This window comes from Cavia porcellus, unplaced genomic scaffold (assembly GCF_034190915.1).
Source record: "Cavia porcellus strain 051 isolate PalLab524CR breed Dunkin Hartley unplaced genomic scaffold, mCavPor4.1 scaffold_30, whole genome shotgun sequence".
In the NCBI taxonomy this organism is placed as follows: Eukaryota; Metazoa; Chordata; class Mammalia; order Rodentia; family Caviidae; genus Cavia; species Cavia porcellus.
The window spans coordinates 22009596-22012023 of NW_026947513.1; the positions used below are offsets into that span (position 1 = coordinate 22009596).

A 2428-nucleotide genomic window follows, 5' to 3' on the forward strand; every position below is an offset into this window, starting at 1 on the left:
TTCATTTTGTAGCTCTAAACATTCTATGAACATTATTAAAGTTGTGCTCTTTCAAGGTAACTTTTTAATAATAATACCTGAAGATAGGAAGTTCTGGTGTGTTGCTTAAAGAAATGAGACTTAATACTTTCTAATCCTGGCTTGTTTTAAGTATTCATACATTATAAAAATAAGAACCATATTTTAAGGTCATATAGACTAGTGTTGAGGCACATTTTGTTTTGAATTCTGCTTTGCTATCTCCTGAGGCAAGTTGTTTTACCTCACTGTACTGTAGCTTGCTATTTTACTTTTTACCTGCTCAGCTTATTTTTTCTTTCAGTTTTTGTTTTTTATTAATACATATTTGTACTACATAAAAGGACCATTTTCTTTGAGGGGAGTTGGTATACAGGCACACACCACATCTCAGTTCTTTTTTTATCCCTTTCCCCTCTACATCCATCTCTTTTGGCTCTCTTCCCATTTGCAAAAGATCTGTCTCCTTCCTTTCAATCAGCTATCTTTTATTTTGCCTTTTATTTGTATTTTGTTTTCTCGTATAAGAGAAAGCATGCAATATTTCAACTTGTGTATCTGGCTAATTTCACTTAACATTGTGGTCTCAAGATGCATCCATTTTCCTATAAATAACTAAAATTTATCCATAATGGCAAAGAGTGCTCCACTGCATATGAATACTATGTTATTTTTTTTAATCTGTTATTGGACATATAGGATGTTTCCAAGATTTCACTGCCATGAATTGTGCTTCTGTAAACATGGGTATGCGGTACCACTGTAATACGAGGTCTTTAACTCTTGTGGGAAGATACCTAGAAAGTAAATAACTGGGTAAAATGAAATAATTTTAGAGTAATCTGTACTAATTTTTACACTGACAATGTAGAAGGGTTCCTTTTCCCCTACAGCCGCACCAGCATTTATTATTGATATTTTGATGATAGCCATTTTTTCTGGGGTAAGATAGAATTTCAGCTTGTTTCAATTTGCATTTCTCCAACGGTCAGAGATGTTGACGTTTTTCATGGATTTATTGGTCCTTTGTACTTCTGAGAAGTGAGTATTCATTTCGGTTTTCTTTGTTTTCATTGGGTCTTTGGAGGGTGGTCTAATTTTTTATTCTCATTTTTTCGCTTGCACGGTGGACTGACAACTGGTGGTGAACTTGAAACACCAGGTTCAAGATAATCAGCGTGGTGCCACCCGAGGATGGCTGTGGGGCCGGGTCAGCAGCCTCTCTGCTCTCCGGGCTCCTGAGATGAGGAGCCTGGCTCCCCTGGGTGCCAGCATGCTCGGCTTCTTTCTTTTTCTTCTTCACCACCACCAAGCCAGAGAACTGCAACCTGCTGCCCACACCCTCCGCCCTCCTCTTGGCCTTTGGGATCTCATGCAGGATGGCGGTGGGCCGGAGCCGCAGGCCACGTACAGCCTCATCCGGCAAGTCCGAGCCTGAGTCCGAGTCCTCCAGGAGCCTTCCCTTCTGAGCCCCCTCCAGGAGCTCCGCGGACGCTTGCTCACTCATCCTCCTCCTGCTGCCGCTGCTGCTTGTGTCTCCTCTGCAGGACAGCAGGTGCTGCCGCAGCGTGGCCTCTGCTGGTTCAGGCCCTTGAACTCTTGCGGGTTCTCCAGCACCTCCAGCAGGTTCGAGTTCTTCGAGCAGTTCTCCGGCACCTTGATGGGGTTGTTCAACTCTTTGTCCTCCTGCTCATTTTGCACCCGCTTCTCCTCTAGGAGCTTTTGGGACTGTAAGTTCCGCGTGCCACGAAGCTCCGAGGTGTAGTCTGTTGTCAGGATCGGTCTGGAATGTGATCTCCGCCAGGCAGCCCATGCACTTGATGCAGAAGCGGAAGATAGGCAGGCCCAGGTACACCTGCACTGTCTCCTTGAATGAGACCATCAGCTGCGCCTCGTACTGCTGGTCCTTGGGCAGCTTGAGCTTGGGGATCTTTGAGGGATCGAAGTCCAGCGGGTAGTATTTATTTTGAACTTTCTGTTCTGACATCTTCACTTCCTACTTATCTTGGAGCTTAGGAGAACTGATTCGATATTTAACAAGCTTCTCTGGCAGTGCCCTGTGAATTTTCATTTAGGTTACTTCCTCTCGCCTCTTATTAGCTGCAATATACATGGCTTCAGAGGAGCTCAGCAGAGAAGCCAGGCACCTTGTCACTGAGAATGGCTGTGGTTCACTTTGGGGTGCTTTGGTCCGTCCTTTGAGCATTGCTTCCTGGCTCCAGAGGGGAAAGTGTGTGCTGTTCAATCCCCTGGAGGAGCTTGTCAGGCAGGCTTCCTGATATGAACTCTGTTGTTATCTTTGGAGGAGCTCCAGGCTTCCTTGACTTGGGATGGCTGTGATACATTTCTGGGGAGCCCTGGTCCTCATTTTGAGCGTTGCTTCTTGGCTCCAGTACAGATCCTTCAGCTT

At 45.1% G+C, this 2428-nt stretch overlaps 1 pseudogene; it reads right to left on the reverse strand.

The window, feature by feature from the left end:
- Positions 1–893: 893 nt before the first annotated feature.
- On the reverse strand, positions 894–2164 carry LOC106028069 (splicing factor YJU2-like; annotated as a pseudogene).
- Between the last annotated feature and the right edge of the window lie 264 nt (positions 2165–2428).